General features: G+C 42.7%; 1 protein-coding gene across 17 annotated transcripts in view; it reads right to left on the bottom strand.

The window, feature by feature from the left end:
- LOC108427443 (adhesion G protein-coupled receptor L3-like) overlaps window positions 1-19,326 on the bottom strand; it is a 444,945-nt gene extending 425,619 nt beyond the window's left edge. For 6 of the 17 annotated variants that reach the window (XM_017697569.2, XM_037533073.1, XM_017697570.2 and 3 more), the window contains exon 1: window positions 18,220-19,045. The gene's annotated coding sequence lies outside the window, so the exon portion shown is untranslated. Of the gene's footprint in view, window positions 1-18,219 lie in introns of all 17 variants that reach the window. The other 11 variants (XM_017697576.2, XM_017697579.2, XM_017697573.2 and 8 more) reach the window with 7 other exon arrangements.
- Window positions 19,327-20,243: the final 917 nt, after the last annotated feature.

Genomic DNA, 20,243 nt, shown 5'->3' with positions numbered 1-20,243 from the left:
TGTCCTGCTGGTCTTGAGGTGCATTGACTTTGTCTGTGTAATGAACTTACTACATAGAGAATGTGGTTAAAACAGTAGGTTAACAGGAACTTTATGAAGTTTCTCAACCAGGCAATACACTCAGGATTTTCAGGCTCCTTACCGTCACGCTGCTTATTATTCAATCAAACTAGCTCATATTTCCAACTACAAATGTAAAAAAAAAAAAAAAAAGAAATGACTCACAAACAGAGGAAAACAGGTGTGACTGAAATCCACTCAGATTTACCACACAGATGAATCCAAAGCTGGAGTTTTTTTAAGTTTATCTGTGGCTTTGGGGATGAGTAGAAGATAAAACCCTGCACTCTGTCATGGTATCACTGTAAAATGACTGTAAAATTCAGCAGGTGAGTGTGTTTCCCACAATACATCCACCTAAAAAGAATGGTAGCTAAGCAGTGAATGGAGAGCTGTGGAAAAGAAAGTGGGTTTTGAGATGGTTCTGAGTCCTGGCTAAGTCCAGATCTTGGCCATCTAGTCGTGGCCCTTTCCTGTGGTTGGTTCGTATACATACACGTAATGTACCGTCTACTTCTGTGAAGAGTAGCGTGCAGTATGTAGTACAGTCGTATGCCATTTCAAACACAGTCGCTCTCTGCTGTCAGAGCACGGTCTCAACAATGAACAACCATGTACAATCCTACCATGTAGGACCAATCAGGAGTTAGCAAGTAAACAAAACGTGCAGGGTCCCAGCAATGGGAGCCAGAACGCTACACAGTAGCTGGCTAAGTATTTCTATCTTGTCTGCATCTGTAGTCATTAAACTGGCTCTAGTCCTGGCCGGACTGCAGAAGAAGAGCGCTGGACCAGTGAATGTTTAAGCTGAGCATTTGGTTGCCTCTACTGGGCTGCATGAGGGCTAAGCAGGCTAAACAAGAGCGTTTGATATGATCCTGAGAGAACTTGGAGAGATCGGATGGTAATTTGGCTCGGAGCATGTTCGGCTCCTGAGATTTCTCTGATGCACCATTTCCACCACTTCAAGGTCTGTGTTCTCGGAGAGCCACAGAGTGGAGAGGAGAGAGGAGGGAGAGAGTGAGTTTACTGAGTGTCAATCTAAAATTCATCTCCTCACAGACCTGCTCTCTTACTCAGACACATCATCTGCTGCTGCTGTGCATCTCTCTCTCCTCCCGTTCCTTTATGTTCTTCTCTCCCACTTTCCCCCTTCACTCCTACTCTCTCCCCCCTTTCTCTTCCTCTCCTGCTTCTTTTGCTCTCTCTCACTTCCTTCTTTCGCACCGTATTTCTAACTCCCTCTTTCTCACCCTCTCCCTCACTCCTTTTTCTGTCCTCCTTTCCTGCCTCCCTATTTTTTTCTTCCTCTCCCTCTCTACCTCCCTCCCCTCACATTTTATCTTCTCTTTTCTCCCCCTCCCTCCCTTCCTTTCTCCCCTTTTTCTTCATCTCCTTCTCTACCTCCCTCCCCTCTCACTCTATATACCTCTCTCTCCTTTCTCTCTCTCTTTTCTTCTCTGTCTCGCTCTCTCCTTTCTCTTTTCTCCCTCTCCCTCCTTACCCTCTCGCTCTTTTCCTCCTCCTCTCTGTCTACCTACCTCCCTTCTCTTCTCTGTCTCGCTCTCTCCTCTTTTGCTCTCCTTTCTCTCTCTCTTTTCTTCTCTGCCTCGCTCTCTCCTTTCTCTTTTCTCCCTCTCCCTCCTTCCCCTCTCCCTTTTTTCCTCCTCCTCTCTCTACCTCCTTCCCCTCTCATTGTATATACCTCTCTCCTCTTTAGCTCTCCTTTCTCTTTTTTCTTCATCACTCCCTCCTTCCCTTCATCTCCTTCATCTCCCTCCCTCCCTCCTTCCCCTCTCCCTCTCCTCTCTCTTCCCCCTCCCCTCTCCTTCTTTTCCTACTCCTCTCTCTACCTATCTCCCTTCTCTTCTCTGTCTCACTCTCTCCTTTCTCTTTTCTCCCTCTCCCTCCTTCCCCTCTCCTTTCTCTTTTTTCCTCATCACTATCTCCCTCCCTCCCTCCTTCCCCTCTCCCTCTCCTCTCTCTTCCCCCTCCCCTCTCCCTCTTTTCCTCCTCCTCTCTCTCTACCTATCTCTCTTCTCTTCTCTGTCTCGCTCTCTCCTTTCTCTTTTCTCCCTCTCCCTCCTTCCCCTCTCCTTTCTCTTTTTTCCTCATCACTATCTCCCTCCCTCCCTCCTTCCCCTCTCCCTCTCCTCTCTCTTCCCCCTCCCCTCTCCCTCTTTTCCTCCTCCTCTCTCTCTACCTATCTCCCTTCTCTTCTCTGTCTCGCTCTCTCCTTTCTCTTTTCTCCTCATCGCTATCTCCCTCCCTCCTTCCCCTCTCCCTCTCCTTTCTCTCCCCCCCTCCCTTTTCTTCTGTCTTGCTCTCTCTTTTCTCTTTTCTCCCTCTCCCTCCTTCCCCTCTCCCTCATTTCCTCCTCCTCTCTCTCTACCTACCTCCCTTCTCATTCTATATACCTCCATCTCTCCTCTTTCGCCCTCCTTTCTCTTTTCTCCTCATCGCTATCTCCCTCCCTCCCTCCTTCCCCTCTCCCTCTCCTCTCTCTTCCCCCTCCCCTCTCATTGTATATACCTCTCTCTCGTCTTTAGCTCTCCTTTCTCTTTTTTCCTCATCACTATCTCCCTCCCTCCCTCCTTCCCCTCTCCCTCTCCTCTCTCTTCCCCCCTCCCTTTTCTTCTCTGTCTCGCTCTCTCCTTTCTCTTTTCTCCCTCTCCCTCCTTCCCCTCTCCCTCTTTTCCTCCTCCTCTCTCTCTACCTACCTCCCTTCTCATTCTATATACCTCCACCTCTCCTCTTTCGCTCTCCTTTCTCTTTTCTCCTCATCGCAGGCTCCATCCCTCCTTCCCCTCTCCCTTTCCTCCTCCACTCTCTCTCTCCTTTTTCTTTTCTCCCTCGCCCTCACCTCCCTTTCTCCATCCCCTCTCATTTTTTTCTACCTCTCCCTACTTCCTTTATTTTCCCTTTCTCTCCTCTTCTTTCTCCCTTCTCTCCTTCTCTCTGCCTCCATTTTCCTCACCCTCCCTCCCTCCCGCCCTTTTTCTCTCCCTCCTTCCTTCCCTGTCCTCTCTTCCTTTTCCTCTCATTTTTTCAACTTCTCCTTCCCTCTCTCCCCTCTCATTTTCTACCTCCTCTCCTTCGCTGTCCTCACATTTGTACACATTTTTCTCCCTCTCCTTCTCCCTCCCTTTCATTTATTCTCTCTTCCTTCCTCTCTCCTTTCCTTCTCTCCCTCCCCTCTCATTTTTTTCTGACTCTCCTCACTTCCTTTCTCTTCCTTTCTTCCTCTCTTCTACTCTCTCTCTCCCTTTATTTTCCTCTCATTCCCTTCTCATTTGTTCTCCTTCTCCCTCCTTCCTCTCTGATTTTTTCAATTTCTCCTCCCTCCCTTGCTCCCTTTCTCTCACTCTCTCTCTGACTGTAGACTGGGTAACAGAGTTTGTCACATAGTCAGGCACAAAGTGGTACAGCAATGGGACTGAAGCAATTTTATGCTAAGGAAAACTCATATGTTGCTCTCTGTCTAGAAGCCTCTCTCTCTCTATCCCCCTCTCTCTCTATTTTATGTTCTTGTCACACACAAGCCCCCCTAGGGGTTCAGCGTTGTCACCTTACAGGTGTGACTGCACTGATGCAGCCCCAGAGACTTCTAAAGCTATGGGCATCTCATACAGAGAGAGACAAGAGAGAGACAGAGGGAGAGAGAGCAAGAGGGAGAGAGAGAGAAAGGGAGATAGATTGCTGCACTGGGGCATCCAGATGGTATCTATCAGCAGTAGTTACAGTTGGTGCGTATGCTGGTGAGTAGTCAAGTAGGCTAAGGCCTGTATGCATCACACAGTGTAACAATGCTGACACAATCACAGCTTATATACTCATAAGACTATTATATTATGTACCAAATAACATCAACACTCATTACAGTAAAAGCAGTCCAGTGTACGTCAAAACCTTTACAGAAGCCTGCTGAAGGGTCTTTACAGCAAGTTAGTCCCCCTTTGCTGCAGTAACAGCCTCTACTCTTCTGAGGCTGTACACTAGTGCTGTGAGGATGTGATTGCACTCAGCCACAAGAACATTAGTGAGGTTTGGGATCACTCTAACTCATCTCAGTTTCATCATTTTAGAGAAGTGATGCTCCACAGCCCAATGCTGGGGGCTTTATGTCCCTCGAAATGACACTGAGCCCTGAGCACGGTGACCTTAGGCTGTTCCTGAGTGTCTCATTCTACTGTACTCGCAACGCTTTTCTATGGAAATGCCTGTGTCAGCAATGGGTGCACATTAAAACAGCTGAATGCACATTTTTATTGTACACTGGTGCCTCTGCATTCTATACAAAACTGCACATAATCTTAAAAATGTTTAACTTCTAAAACTGTCAGTCTCTGTTTTGAGTATAAACTGCAAAAGGCAAGGCGTATTACATTAGTTTTGATTTTTGACTGAAATTTTTAAAACAATTTCATGTTGACATTAAATTGAAATATATTAGTTATAAGCACTACAGTGGACAAAATATGAGTATATTATATTTTCTTTGCTTTTCTGCAGATCCAGGAGCAACTAAATTACGTTTTCCACACTTTTGTCCATGTGCTCTTTAACTAAGCAATGTGCGTATCCAAAGTAGGTGTTAAATTATATTTTGGTCAGTGCCATGGTCAGGACATATATGTGGAATGGCTATATATATATATATATATATATATATATATATATATATATATATATATATATATATATATATGAAAATGACAAATGACTGACCAACAACAGAATTAATTTTAAAATGTTTAGATTAAATGTTTATGCAATGCAAAGTTTTAAAGTTTTTTTTCGTATATTTGAAGACCGAAGTCACAGATGTGGACCATAAATAAAACTGGCACGTGGACCTAAAAAAACAATAAATAAACAAAACCTAATAAACAAACGTGAACATGGCAGGAATAGAATATTTCAGTAACACTTAAATGAAGGGCAGTATTTGAAAGACATGGCACTTACATAAGGCTTCCATGACAACTGACATTAACTACTCATAAACAGTAACAAAGTCTTATTCCAGCAAACATCAGCCATCATAAGGACTGCTTTTCAAAGTTTGATTTATATGTTGTTTCATCTCACTAACAACTGATTTTCTACAACCGCTGATCTCCTGATAATCACACACAACAGCCTCTAGAGTAAAGAATGACACACAGTGAGTGCCAGTTCTGTGGACACAAATGCCTTGTTTATAAAAGAGGTCAACAGAGAATGGCCAGACTAGTTCCAACTGAATGACAGAAAGGCTATGGCAACTCAGATAACCTCTCTGTACAATTGTGATAAGCAGAAAAGCATCTCAGATTGTACATGTCAACCTTGAGGTGGATGGGCTACAACAGCAGAAGATGTCGAGTTCCAATTATGTCAGCCAAAAACTGACAGCTGAGACTACAGAGTGCACACCAACACTGGACAGCTGAAGGCTGGAAAAACTGGTCTGATTAATCTTGATTTCTGCTGAGACAAACAGATAGTAGGGTCAAAAATCAACGCCAACAGCATGAATCCATGGACCCAACCTGCCTTTCATCAAAAGTCCAGGCTGATGGAGGCAATGTAACAGTGTGGGGAATGTTTTCTTGGCCCACTTTGGCCACAGCCTATTTGAGTATTTTTATTGTGTGCATCCCTTCATCTTCTAATGGCTACATCTAGCATGTTAATACACCGTGCCACAAAGCAAAAGTCTTCTCAAACTGGTTTCACGAACATGACACTGAGTTCAGGGTACTTCAGTGGCCTTTCCCAGTCACCAGATCTAAATCCAACACAACACCTTTAGGACGTGGTAGAATGGGAGAGTTGCAGTGTGAAAGTGCACCTGAAAAATCTGCAGGACTTGCAGGATACAACAAATGTTTCCAACATGCAGGAATCTGGAATTGAGGCTGCTTTGAGAGAAAAGAACATTTCAGCATGTTTTTAATGAAGTGCTCAGTAAGTGAAGGTTTGTCATGAAAGGCTTGTGTGGCCTAAGCAACATTTCATATGCTTTATGCCATGGATGCACAGTTCCTAACCTGTTAACTGTTCCATAAAATGCTTGCGTTTTAACCCAAAAAGACAGACATGAAATAACACAACAAAGCAAACAAAGGCTAATGGGCGCACAGGAGCACCCCCACCCACACAAAAACAAACAAGTAGGTAGATGTGTGGGACACACACGTTCAATCTGCAGCAGGTGCTGCTGCTGGCGCCTCCTCCCTTTCCTAATTGTTTTCCTGGCTTGGGTAAGAAATTAATTTTGCTAATTAAACAGAATATATGTGGAAGGCGCCGTGAACAAATGGCTGCACCATGCGCCAGAGCAGCTGAGCTGACGCCATTCACGCCCAACGTTCCAGGCAATCTCATGCATCCGTCAATGCGCAGACACACTCAGCCTGCAGCCACACGGCTGCGTTCACTGTGTACTAAATAGCGTGTCTCCCATTTTGTTGAGGAGCTGTAATTTACAGTAAAATTCTCTGCCTATATATTTCATTCCTAAAAGATCCAAAATGTGCTGCAATCTGTAGTGACTAGCAAGAGAGCTTGCTCACAACTGGCTAGCTAAAAGGCTTTACAGCATTTCAGGATTGGAAGAACAAAGTAACACGCGAGCTAAGCTAAGCATTCTGGTTAGTTAATTAATGCTCATGAAATTGGCCAATGTTGATACTAACAAAGAGCTACATAAGCTGAAGTGACATAAGTCTGACTTTATTGAAAGGCAGTGTCCATAAGGCTACAGTTCCTACATAAACATTTTTTGGAACTGGCTGGTGAAGGAAGATTTTCGGTGCTACGCCACAAGCCAGGATGCACAAAGATGGTGAAAGACGTTTTATTCATTACATCATAATTTGAAAACTATAAAGTTTGGTTAGTTCAGTCGCAGCTTAAACCCAAACTCCGCTTACAGCACAGCCCTTGGCTTATAAGGCACTGAATGCTGCCTTTTTATTGGCTCCCTACTAAAACGTACATGAATAGGGGGGCGGTTAATGTAAAAAATATGTAAATTAGGTACTGATGGGTTGCTGCTTGATTGCACGCACTTCATCACTCGTGCTTAAACCTCCACTTAACAGCTCGATGAATCAGATGCAGTAGTTTGTATTAGCATTAATAATTAGTTTTATGTAGCATTAATACAGTATTATGATTCTATAGCATACACTGAGCTACAAAGTCAGTTGTCATAATATGCTGTGTCATTTACCCCAGAAATTGACATGAATCCCATGACAACCCAAAAAAAAAAGACGATAAATGATAAATGGGTTTATGTAGGTTTATGAGGGACTTACACTGGTGTCATGTAACCGGTATAGACATTAATGGCTGTATATTGAGTTATTTTGAGGGAAGAATAAATTTACACTGTTATATAAGCTGCACACAGACTACTTTTCATTGTGTCAAAGTGCCATTTTGTCAGTGTTGTCCAATGAAAAGATATACTTAAATATCTGCAGACATGTGAGGGGTGTACTCACTTTTGTAAGACACTGTATGCTTTTTTTTACATTTACGGCATTTAGCAAACGCTTACAATTTGATCATTTTACACAGGTAGGCCAAGGCAGTGTTAGGAGTCTTGCCCAGGGACTCTTATTGTTATAGTGTAGGGTGTTTGCCCTGGTAGGGGATTGAACTGCAGTCTACAGTGTAGAAGATGTTAACCACTACACTATCCCAACCAGGTATTTTACAGGTCTTTAGTCAGCTAAAGCATTTTGCTTGCTAGCTATGCAAAAGATGTTACCACATTTGTGCATCGCAGATTGTGGTGTCTGAATCAGCATCTTGCTTCACTGGTCAGATATTTCTGACTGACCAATTATGAACACAGCCTAGGCCTTTTAGCTGCCAAGGCTCAAAAACCGAGCAATGTCCATGTTCAAAGAGAAAACAGCTTTATAAAACAATTTCCAACTCCATCTCCTGCATCTTTAATGTCTCAGCAGTTTTTAAAATGAGCAAATAAGAGATTGAGCTTAGATTTGGCTTAGATTTGTCTTTTTGTACAGTGGGTGATTGTGGTCTTCTGCAAATTAGCCTTAATGGATGATTTTTATCCATTTAATTGAACGGTACCAGTTTTTCCAGCTCAAATGGAGGAGAAGTTCATGAGTTCAAAAACGAAGAGCAACTAAGGTTTTATTTTAGGTAAGAAGATTTCAGTTCCTCCCCTGAAGAAGCAGGACTCTTTAATTTGATGCGGGTTTAGGAACATGACTCACGTTGGATTTGCTCACGAAGCAGCTAAACTGAAAACTGACAAGGGCACGTTCCATTGTTTCAGGATAGTGTCTTGAAAAATAAAGAAAATCACAAAGCCGTCTTAGTGCGGTGCAGAAACGAATGATGTGGAAAACCAGCCTATTATAAATTAAATCACTTTATTCCACCACTTCTAAAGGAGAAGAAGCTCTGGTTGAGGTTACAGCTTGAGTGTGGGAAAAACAGCACCATTGTTGTTGTCTCACTGTGTGGGAGAACATCATCGTGAGAATGGATTTCTCACTTATATCAGCTAAACTGAGACCAGATTGAGGTTTCTGTCTTACAACAGAGAAGGTCAGGATATGAGTGTGGGAAGCTGACTCTGAATCAGCTGGTGTAGCTCATGTATCAGTATGCATGTGTCTTTGCAGGAGGAGAGTGGTTCACCTTCATGCCGTGCCACAGCCTTGAGCTGCAGCTGGTAGGAGGAGAGCAGATTGTAAACTTCATTATCGCTGACCTCAGACCAGCAGCTACACTAAACCATAGCTGAACTGACCCTATGCATTCAAATCCTTTGGACAGTCAAGCACTACTGACCCAGGATCAGTTTTCTGTGTGACTACAGAAAAGGGCCCGAATTTGATGTTTTTCTTGCAATGATATGCAAATGACCTCTGCTTTTGACTGGCCTCGTACTGTGCGCCTTGTTCTCAAAGCAGTCCAGGCTGAACCTTACAAAGCAAACTGTGAAGTTCTGGTAGTTAACAGCAGCATTGCATCGGGCTAGCTTATTTTGCTTAGGTGAGGCTAAACTGCATTAGGCTGAACTAACAGATATCTAAATATTTTGGTTTTTGTGACATCACAAAAACAACATAAACAGACTTTTTCTGCAGACTGACTTCCATATAGACTGTGTAGACTGAAACAGTGCCTGCATGCCTATGGGTGGGCTAAACTGTTGTAGGCCGATCTGGCATATGTAAATATGCTGGAACGAAAAAACTGCCCCCCGCAAGACTACACAACATCTGGTTATTTTCCCTGGTATTCCAATAATCCAATAATTCTTCTACAGAATGTCTGCAATAACTTCAACATGAGTGGAGGGGACTATCCTGCTGTAAGCTTAATGGCTGGCTGTACAGAAATGAGTTCATTGTTGTGACATCACAACCCTGATGAATTCAAACCGGGCTGTTTTTTTTTTTTTTACAGCTCAGCTTCCATGCCTGGACAAGAAAATGGTACAGGTTGAAATGATGTTTACAATAGCATACAAAACACAATAAAAAGCAAGGATGTTTTAGAGGACAAGGTCTCTTTAGTGCTGCAATGCTTGATATGCAGCCTGCGACCAGCACAACAAACCTGCTATGAGAAACTTCAGGCACTGCTGCTCTAAAAACACTCCTGGCGATCTGTCTCATTAAAACAGACAGAGAGCCACTGCTTTATTAAATCAAGTTTCTCTGGAGGAAGGCTGACTGATTCCTCCATCCTTCAGGCAGCAGTTCTGGTATTTTGAGAACTCACCCCTGACAGAATTAGTAAAATAAGAGAATTGCACCGTTTCCTCCGCTCCAGGCCATGCTCTCACTCCCATTAGTTTTGGGACTGGAGCCCGCCACGCTGGCTTGATGAAGCTAATTGAGGAGCTACATGCTTCGTTTGATACTGCAAGGGGGGAAAAAGTGAAAAAAAAATCCGTCCTGTGGTGAAATAATGTCCGAGGAGCAAAAAAAAAAAAAAAGAAATATTTCTGGTTAGACTGCAGATACTGTGGGCGTACGTGAATGAATCGTAAGGACATGACCGATTCTTTCTTAATGCCTTTGTATATATTCTGGACACAGTTATTTACAGCGTTCTCTCTTTGTTGTTGTTTTTTATCCAGACTCGACAAATCAAACGAAGAGCAACAACAGCGAAAAAGGCCAGAGTAATCAAACATCCGCCACTCTGACAAACCTGACCCTTCTGCAAAATTTTAGGAATTAATAGTGTGCAAAAAATGTGATTCTGTCACACAGTGCCAATTAGGCCTGGGTATTAGCAGTGGCGTCTGTCAAAAAGTGGCAGAACATGATGCGACAGAACAGCACAGTGGATATAACTGACAATATTTAATTAAAGGGCTCTTATCCTACTTTTTCCCCTGTCAAGTCCACTTATTATGACTATGATTGTATGCACCAAAAACTGTTCTTATCGTGTGTGTGTGTGTGTACCAACTACACACACTCTTATTTATATACATCTTTGTTTTCATTTTTTCTTATTCTTATTCTTGATGGTGAAGTAGCGTCTGAAATGTTTTCTTTAGGGACCATTTTGCCTTACACCACCCTGCAGTACTTCTCTACCATACGTGTAGTTTTAATAACGTTTAAAACCTGATTACAAAAAAAAAAAAAAAAAAAAAATCAGGCGGTATATTCATAATCAAAAACTTTCTCTGATCTAGCTCTTAGAACATTAAGCACTTCAGATATGGTTCCCATCACCACCTACAATAGAATTACACATAAGAAAGATATCTGAATGATTGTGTTGGTATTTTAATAAATAATAAAGTTTTTTTTTTAAATCCCCCTTAAATAACACAATGAAGAGTAAGTGGAATAATTTAATAAGATAAGGTTTTGTTCAAAAGCTGGTAAGTTGTGCTTCTATTCAATATCAGTCTTGTGTTGGTTTCCACTGAAAGGATCTGTCAATCATAACATCCACCCCATCAGAAAAATGTACAGAGAAATATTTTTTGTTCTCCAAATTTTTGTGATATTCAACTGTTTAAACTAACTTAAAAGAAGGTCTAACCCTGAGAACAGAGAGAGTTTAGCCTGGAATGTTCCACCCCGTCAGAACTTCACTATGATGGGGTTGTACTTCTCAGTGTTATTTGGAAAAATTATTAAGGTGGTAGAAACTGAGCAATATGTTACTGTAACTATGGCGTCCTTTAGATGATATAATGACAAAATAACATGTGTATTTGGCACCAGTCTCATAGAATGACACAGAATGCAGGCTGAGAATAGAACTGTCAAGAAAGAAAGAAGGCCAATGAGAAGGCTCCATATGGAAACAGTCAGGACAGCTTTAACGAATCACGGCGCATGGTCTCCAAAGGTTTCGTATTAACCTGCTCGGTTATAAATCGGCCTCATTACGAGGGAAAATCATGTGGCAGCCAATGGAAGCAGAGCTAAATCATGTGGCAGAGTGTGTGGGGGGTGAATGCAAACACACTCATGCAGACACACACGGACACACACACTGCCTGAAGACACGGCCGGGACTGGGGATTCATCTTTAGCTCCTGGAGGATCCAGCAACCCTCTCCAGCATGTCATACAGGCCTAGAAGCTGAGCAGGACAGACTAGGTGCATTTTGCAGAGTTAGATTACAGCTGACAAGACAAAAAAAAAACAGATAAGAAAAAAAGGCAACATCTCAACTGCCCTTCAGCAAGGCTTTCCACAAAGAAAAGCATCAGTTCAGATATTCAGGGGATTGACAACAGGGGACAGTGCTTAGAACACTTCAGCACATGGACATTGAAGCCCTCACCATTGATTTTTAAGTAACATTTGAATTATTTTACAGTAATTTGAGGTTTTGAAAAGGCGAAAGGATAAAATAGATTTTCAACAGTGTCAAAGCCTAGCACTCACTTGTTATTTTGCAGTATTTGTACAGTATTTTGTATCCTCACTATAGCACACCAGCATGCACACACAAATATATCATACAACCCCCAGTAAAGAAAGCCTGACTGCTAACATAGCCTGACTTAGAGGCTAATAAATATAGACGTTATATTCAGCTTCCTAACAGCAACATTTACTATCTGGCTGCACCAGCCAGACAGTGGGGGAAAAACATTTTAAAAATCAAACAGTCCAGCTGCAGGTATGCTCCCTAAGCAGTTTAGTTTTTCAACAGTTCCTCCCACCATCAAGACACATCACAAAGAGGTTATCCTACTCTTCAAACCAGAAGTTCTCACTCCAGAGACTGCTGTGGCACCACCACAGAAGGCGTGTGGGCATGTTTACGACAGATGAAGCAATGGTTACAGTAATCATTTTGGTGAGAGTGTCTTTTTAACTCAACAACTACAAATATATAACCTCTTAAAGATGCAAAAACACTTATTTGGGAAAATTTCCAAAAAAATATTTACTATGCACCCTGCATTTAAACAAAAACATCAAAACTGTGGCAAGAACCGTATATAATGCCCAACCGGCTTTAATTATTACTTTCATGATTTACTTTAATTATTACCTACCACTCTGCAAACTGCCAACTAATAAATACAGATGATTTCCTAGCAGGAATCTGGCTTTTCCTGCATTAGTCCACTAGCACGGGGGGTGTTTTTCAAACAGCCTAGTTTTAAGCATCCACCCTAAAAAGCAGGTGTAACTGCATTTCCTCCCACATTTAAGATACATCATCAGAAGCGGGGGGGCTTCCTAGTGTTTTAACTAGAAAATCCCACTTTAGAGACTACTGTGGCACGGCCTTAGGAGGTGAATACGCATGTCTAAAATACACAAGGCAATGGTTACATGCATCATTTTGGCTGGCGTGTCCCTTTAATTGAACAATTACAAACATACAGCCTTTTAAAATATGCAAAAACACTGGAAGCTTTAAAAATACATAAAATATTAAAAACCTTTTACCTCCATAGTTTATGTCGATCAGGCTCTACTGTCTTTCCACTGTGAAAATTGCAAATTTGTCAACAAAATAATCTGCAAGCAGATTTTTTTGGAATAATCATGATTAATTGTTTAACCATGACAGCCCTAACACATACAGGTCCTGGCAGGTAGTGAGTGGGAGAGATCTTCTGGTGTTAGTGAGGCATTCCTGTCTGGATGATTTCCGTAGAGCGCAATCTGTTCATCGGACTTTGGTCACAGTGTGACACTTCCTGATCTCTATTTCGCTCTCACAGATACGCACACTCACACTCGCAGCACAGGCGTCCACCTCCTCAGATAAGCCCCCTGACCCAATAATCATTGATTAGCGCAACCCGCTGATTCAATTTGAGAGCAGATGGGGTCAAAGGGCCAATCAATCAGAACATGAAAAAAGCAGGAGCCGGGAAAAAAATGAACCATGATCCCAGTGATTAGGAGCATACCAATCATGCTCCAATACTGGGTTTATTTAAACTAAACCTGCGACACAGTCACTCATTCCAAATACAATTTTCTTTCTGACTGACGGATCAAGTAACAGTGCGCATCCCAAAACAGGAATGGAATAGGATCAGCAGCTTTACTGGCCTTCTGCATGTGTAACAGTGCCGTATGGAAAAAAAAAAAACTAAAATTTTGTTTACACTTCTACATACTGTGATACACCTAGTGGTATAATGTTAAAAAGCACAACGTGACATGGTTAAAGAGTGTTTTGACCAGTGCGTGCAGACTGGCCAGTGTAAGATGACGTTTAACATTTTATTCTTACCAGTGGTCATAATTTGAACAGTATATGGTTTGGTTAGCGGGGCACTCACTGCTTGACCTCAAATTCTACTTAGGAGCTTAGTCATTGCGCTCAAGAGCTGCCTAAAGTTGAAACATCTGAAACATCTGCACTAATTAGGGCACGCTTCATGTACATGACATGCAAATGAGATGCTGGTGGGCTGGCGCTTGATTTCACGCACTTAGGTTGTTTCCACATCTATGTTCTTTAATCAGATCAAGAGTAGTTTGCACATCATTAAAAGCAGTCAAATCTGCACTCTTTTTGAACACATCTTTGATTCATTTTTTGATTGATTAATCAGGGTCACTGTAATTGGGTAGAGGCCTCATTTGCTTATCCCAGCCTTCGGCATCCACTGCAAAGACCAGCACTGCAATAATTCTGCTTCCCTATAATCATCACTCAGCCTACACTGTAAAAAATAATTAGATCAATCAAATAAAATTACTGCAGTACAGTAACAAGCAGTGAAACTAGTTTAATTCGACTCGAATAAATTACTCTGATTGAAACAATGATTCACTCAAAGCATTTGAGTTGAATGGAACTGGTTACTTGTTGCCACGTGAAGCTGTATTTTCAGGTTGAACTGACAAACCATTTTAATAGTGTACAGATCAGGGGACTGAGTGTGTGTCCCAAAACACAGATGACAATCACTTTACTGGCCAAATGCCTGTATGCATGCTAGAGCTGAACAATACAGACAAAGCACCTCTTATCCTTTCTGCTTTATCAGTACTGCAAAGGCCAATATTGTGATAACAATTAGCAAACCATATATATTGCAGCCCTATTAGCCCTGCCCTGAGGATGTCCTGCATTACTGACCGTGTACAGTTTAACGGCTGAGATTCGGCGGTCATTTCTGAGAGGCATTAACAGCTCACACTCCGACAGTTAACCACTCAGTGTAGCAGGGCTGAGGTCAACAGCTCTCTACGCAATCAAAGGAAACAAACCCACATAGGCGCATACACACACACAGAAAGATATTATAGCCACTGTACGGGAACCAATATTGAGCGAGAAAAACAGCAGAGCGGACAAGTCACACTGGAAACAAAACATACGCTGACAGCCAATTAGAGAGAAAGCATGTTGCTCCAACCGCTCTCGGCCCCCGGCCTGGTTCGGTCTGTCAGAGACCAAGCTGGTGTGAGTTGAATCACTGTTTTCAGTAATACATAAATAACATAAAGCTATTTCAGATACAAGTACATAATGAATAAAGAGAAAGTCCACCAATTTTTCACAATTTCTAAATATATAATGGTTCGATGTAAACAAAGTCATTTGGAGCGCTTAAATGCAGAATGCCCCGTTCCAGAGAAATAGTGGTGATGGGAACCAGTCGTCTGAAGAATTACCTCTGAAAGCTCTCTCACAGAAAGTTTTGAAAATGACCATGAATAACTGCGCTGCCTGATTACAACAGTTTCAGAAGAGTTTTGCCAAAAATGTACATTTTTAAACATATTAATGGTGGAGGGGAACATGACTTTCCGCTATTTGACCATCATCCACTTTACATTTAAAACAGAAAAGAAACTGGTCATTAAAAGGGCTACATTTGCATTACATCGTGACCACCAACAAGACTCTCTACCCATAAGCCATTTCACATCAAACCACTCTGAATGATCTCAACCATAGAATCATGCAGAAAAACAAAATCCCCTTTAAAATAATGCCAGTGCTGACTAATGGAAGCAATAAAGAGTTGAATCCAGCATGATGAACAGGGCTGATCCATAATCAGATCATAAATTAAGTTATAATACAATCAATATCCAAAACGACTTATATTTGAAAAGCGCTGGTCAAACCTCAAAGCTGATAACTTCAAAGGAAACGCTGTACAGCATGTGTTGCTGTTTCTGTGGTAATTCGTGTATTTTATTTATTTATTTTATGCCCTTCAGGTTTAATAAAATGTCCCATTGACTTTCTGAAGCTACTATGAATATATAATTAGCATACATTATTTATCATTTAAAGCAGCCATATCCTACATTTTTTTCCCCGGGGTCCACTTATAACGCTAGTGTGGTTTTATGAACCAAAAACTGTCATAATTCTGTTTTACATGAACCTCTCTTTATCTCTTAGAAGTGAGCAGACTATTTTTGTTACTGATATGTAAATGAGCTCTGTTCTGGCTATACTGTGAAAGCAGTCCAGACTAAAACACTCCTTATAGCTCCAGTGTGAGTGGGCAGAGCTAAACTGCCGTAGGCCGAGTAGATGTCCGTATAGAAATGTGTTGGTTTTTGTGACATCACAAAAATACATCATTCATAATGTGCGCCTTAGCATCCACACAGAGGCTGTGCAGACTGGGGAGTGAATGGTATATTCTGAAACAGTGTTTACATCCCACTCCTATTTGAAAATGTGAGAAAATGTTATTTTACCATGATATGGGCCCTTTAATCGCTTATTGAAGAACGTACCAAACTTTTGAATGGCAGCTGGAGTCAAAGTGCTGAAAGTTACCAAAAGTCACAATGACACCAGGACATCTAGAGCATTCTCGTCCCTTTCTGGGCCACGTTAACGCATTCTCAATGACTGAAGAACGCTCTCGTTTGCAATTTCAAAGCTCCTGTTTCTTTAGATGAGTGTGATCAGCAATCTTATCTCAGCCGTCGCTTCTTTTGAACTTGAAGGAGCCCCCTTTCCTCGTGGATTTGCTTTCTCTGGCATCTCGCAGAGGAATGAGTCTATGAAAGGCAATGAATGAATGAATATATGAATATCTGATCGTCTCCCTCCCTCCGCCTATCTGTCTCCCTCAGCAGTAAATACGTGGTAGTTGCACTTCAGACACATTGTTGTGCATTTAAAAAAAACAACAACAGCGACGCAGGGACAGCTATTTCACCTTGAGCAGGCTCCAGGGAAAAGCCAGGCGTGGTAATGATTCATTTTTCTCCCCTCGGTGACACTAAATGTGCCCCGAATCCCAATAACATGAGGTTGCGTTGCACACACTTTAGTGAAAAATGATCCCAGGTGGCAATAAGAGATCTTGTCTGCCCACCTCTGGACTCATACGGCACAGGATAAAAATGCTTCACGTGGCCGTGCGGACCAAGATTCCTCCACACTGCGTCACTTGCCTTCCATTCATCCAGTGAGATGCATCTGAAGGCAACTCATCAGCATTTCCAATGGCCTCAATATCCAAATCCAATCCATTCAATTAGCTGCTAATAGGATTCTTTATTACTAAAATGAATTAGAGTAAATTAATAATTGAGGGACAGCAGTCAGCTTCACTCGGAGAGCCGCTAACTAATCAATTAGGTTAATAAAAAGAGAGCCACTGCAATGTCCTACACTCATCTCCTTACATCCTCTGATGCATTATGTATGTGCTGTTCTGGAAAGCCAGTGTCTGCTTCCTTGGAAGAACATCCTTGGAAGAACATCCTTGGAAGAACGGACACTGTTAGTTCCTTTTCAGGCTGAATAGGACTGGCTTATAACATTGCAATGCAAGACTGCATTCAGACGAAGGCAAACCAGCCAGAGGCGCTCGATTCGACACAGTGGCGGTCCTCACACGCTTCAGAGCTTCTCGTCTTGATGAATCGATTCACTGTTTCTGGCCGCTGGACCTGACTGGACTGGACTGTCCAGCTGCACGCGTAATGAAAATGAAGAACGAGATCTATTACTTATCAATGAATAATCAGTCATTAGAAGACAAGTATTAACTGCCTGTCACTCATATTGGCGATTATTCACCCATAATCATGGTACAAACAATCAAGCGCAGAGACTTAGGTTAACTGAGGATTAATCAAGCATTATGGCACTCACATGGATTGATGACTAATCATATCACTATGACACTGCTTAAGAGACAATATTCAGATTATACAGACTGATCACTGATCGTTCTAAGAGACTGCAATCACACAATGATTAATCAGTGCATCTTACAACTATCCTTCGAGAGTCGATTAATTAGGATAATCGATCAATGACTCTCACATTAATGATTGATCGTGCCATTAAGACACTGGTTAAGAGATGAGATCCAAGGTACAAGACTAGTTTGTCACAACACGATTAATCGGTGCACCCTAAAACTACCCGCATCCTCAAGGGTCGATTAATCAGATTGATCGATCACTACAGCACTCAGATTAGCTGATGAATAATCATATTTGTATGAGACTGCTTCACAGACAAGATCCAGATTGTGCAGATCGATCATTCTAAGAGTTCATTATTGCCCTAAAACTACCCACATCCTCAAGAACCGATTAATCGGATTAACTGCCTCCCTGTTCTGCTGGAAACAGCCGCACCACCACAATCGACGCAAATACTGCAAGAGGGGGGAAAAAGTCGATCAAAAATAAAACAATCGCCAGTGATGCACCCACCGAGTGACCGTCGAGATCCAGCGGGGAAAAGCGCGTTCCACAGTCCGGCCGCCTCCTCCTCCGCGCGCGCGCGCCACCGGCGATCCGGGGAGGCTAAAGCCAGTCTATCTGCCCCTGCGCTCCCGGGGGGGTGGTGGGGGTGATTTCTCCCTCAGTGCCCCCTGAGGGTGTAGGAAAGCGCGTCCGCGTATATCCCGTGCGTCCGTTTTTCTACGCGCGTCCTGGGGCAGATCCGCATCTCTCGCGCGCTCGCTCTCGTGCCATCACGCCTTCCTCATCTGTCTCCGCTCTTTCTTTTTTTTTTTTGCCCCCCTCTTCCTTTTCACCCCCGGAGTCGGTGCACAGCGAGAAAGGAGGGGGAAAAAGTGAGGAAAAGGGAAAAGACGGTCAACAGTAAAGCAGTCGCTGTTCGTCCTTCGGCGGTTTTAAAGTGCAGGGAGAGCTCGAGCCATCGCGGCCGCTCGCTGACGATAAAAACACAGAAATGCCAGTGCAGCGCGAGCGCAGCGCAGGCTGAGGAGCCGAGCGCAGGGTTGCCAGATGTTGCCTCAGGAGACGCGCCAAGTCTCTCGGCGGATTTCGTTGACTTCACGCCGCTGTTCACGAATAAAACCGTTGGAGGTCCGCGTGGGTCTCTGACAGAAACCACAGAAACCTTTCAAAGGTGTCCAATGGTCAACTCCAACCCCAAATCCTCAGCACCTGGAGATGACTGAAGGCCGCCGAAGACCTCGACCACCTAGGTCAACTGGGCTCTTAGTGCTGAGGGGCTCTCCAGAAGGTAGATTAGGTCACATCTCATCTGTAGACCCCATGTGGTGGACATGTTGAATAAATAAAACATATTCGACCTGTTTAATCGTCGCTTAAATGAGTTTGCACTGACACAGCGTCCACTCTTCATCTTCGCCAGTCACATGTAAGGCATGCATTTAACATTCGCCTCGTTCTTTGTGACCACTGCTTGAAATGTATGTTCACTGGCAAAAGCATTAGTGAACATGTTTACACGAAAACAATGAAGGCGCCTATTAAACAGGTAAACTTCCGACAAACATATGCGGCTTCAGACTCATGTAACGCATCTATAAGGACCAACTTGACTTCGTTTGTTTCAAAAGAGCTGAATGTTTGGCCCTCTTGACATCGTGCCTCCTGCGCATATGTACCTCACAAAAGGCTCAGATATCCAAAGGTGTACTTTCTGAGCCCAATCTGGCAACCCTGATTGGAAGCACAAGGTGGATTGAGCAGTAACTGCCGCAGCGCTCGTCGCTGAAAGGTCGCGAGTGCCCCCTAGCGGTACTCAATAGCATCGCTCTGCATTTCGGGCAGGTTTAAGGGGCAGACAGAGAACCTTTAATCACTTTAGAGTATTTCTTCTGACAAAGAAGGGAGTTGTCATACGAGCCCCTAAATTAAAGTCACTTTTTATTTCCGTAGACTCAGACTCAAAGGATTTTGGTGTCTGTCTAAGGAAGAGGTGGAATTCTGGGGACCCGCCTTCGTGAGGAGTTGCAGTCGTAATCTACTACACCTGGTCCGGCTAGTTAATGTCCTCAGAGGAACAGGACTGGTTAGACCAGGAAAGTTACTGATGGGAAAGAGGCAATGGGAATCCAATGTTTGTTTGTTGTGAATATATTCTTTTGTTTGTTTTAGATAAACTAAAAAAACACATGCATAAAAGCACAGATGTTAGATAAACGCACACTAAAAGCATCCTTTGTAGAGTGGTAATGGTAAAGTAAGAAGAGGGTTGGGATGTAACAGAATACAAATATTGGGAATATCCATTTAGAATACAGAAATTTAGACTGGTTTCAGCTATTAATTTGTGTTACTGAGCTCTGCTAAAGCCTGAGTAGACTGATAAATCAATGTGATGATCAGTTATTAATCTGTGTTACTGAGATCTGCTAAAGCCTGAGTAGACTGATAAATCAATGTGATGATCAGTTATTAATCTCAGCGTTACTGAGCTCTGCTAAAGCCTGAGTAGACTGATAAATCAATGTGATGAT

The sequence above is a fragment of the Pygocentrus nattereri genome, chromosome 22, assembly GCF_015220715.1.
Source record: "Pygocentrus nattereri isolate fPygNat1 chromosome 22, fPygNat1.pri, whole genome shotgun sequence".
NCBI classification, from domain to species: Eukaryota; Metazoa; Chordata; class Actinopteri; order Characiformes; family Serrasalmidae; genus Pygocentrus; species Pygocentrus nattereri.
Note: the sequence above shows the minus strand (reverse complement) of the source record. Positions and strands in the feature narration are given on the sequence as shown.